Raw genomic sequence first — 771 nt, 5'->3', positions numbered from 1 at the left:
GCCGCGCTCCCAAGTGGCGCACTGTAGCAGTGCGCCACCGGGCCGGCCCAAATTTCTATCACTCTTAGTCAAAATAATATGATGATGATGACGACTATGATGATTTTCTGTGCCAAGGAATAGTGTAAATGTCATCCTGAGGTACACGTATAAACATTAAATAAACTTTTAAAGCACTTTAATGCATCACTTTGCAATTTCTTTCAATTTACCCAAACTATTCCAGATAACAGTTATCAGTTTTTGATTCTACCCATACATACTTCACATAGTACAAAGATGCTTCTTTGGACATGCTACATAAGTCAAACTTTTCACTTTATTCAGTAAAGCCATTTCTTTGATTATTCCAATTAGGTATTATGATGCCAATTTGTACACATTTTTCTTTGGAGCCTATGCTTGCAGTGATCAGAAGTTTGATGAAAAATCAAGGTTGAAAGACGAAAAAGTAAGACTGTTAACATTCGTGCCTGTATATATTTCAAATTAAAATGCCAACAATGGAGAAGCTCAAATGCAAAAGGCTGGCTGCATATCACATTCACGTAACCTGTGCATTAACAATGGAATTGCTAAGCAGCACCTGAGGGAATGCGGCCAGCCTCATAGTTCATAAGCCATTGGGTTTCCAGTACAGGGTATTCCCAAACTATCAATTCTGTAAGCCTTTGTCCCTTTTTTAAATAGCGGAAAATTTGGGGGCCTTGATAATTGTTTCTGAAGGGAGAAATTCAGAAAGATTAGAGTATACATTTCTGTCAGTACAAA

The 771-nt window shown here is 37.6% G+C and overlaps 1 long non-coding RNA gene across 1 annotated transcript in view; it reads left to right on the top strand.

Annotated features, from left to right (window-relative positions):
• Positions 1-362: 362 nt before the first annotated feature.
• LOC103581795 overlaps positions 363-771 on the top strand; it is a 5,609-nt gene continuing 5,200 nt past the window's right edge. Inside the window, exon 1 of the long non-coding RNA XR_549690.1 lies at positions 363-451. This is a non-coding gene — a long non-coding RNA (uncharacterized LOC103581795). The remainder of the gene's footprint in view (positions 452-771) is intronic.

The sequence above is a fragment of the Galeopterus variegatus genome, unplaced genomic scaffold (genome assembly GCF_000696425.1).
Source record: "Galeopterus variegatus unplaced genomic scaffold, G_variegatus-3.0.2 Scaffold13958, whole genome shotgun sequence".
Taxonomy (NCBI): Eukaryota; Metazoa; Chordata; class Mammalia; order Dermoptera; family Cynocephalidae; genus Galeopterus; species Galeopterus variegatus.
This window is presented reverse-complemented; position numbering and strand designations above follow the sequence as displayed.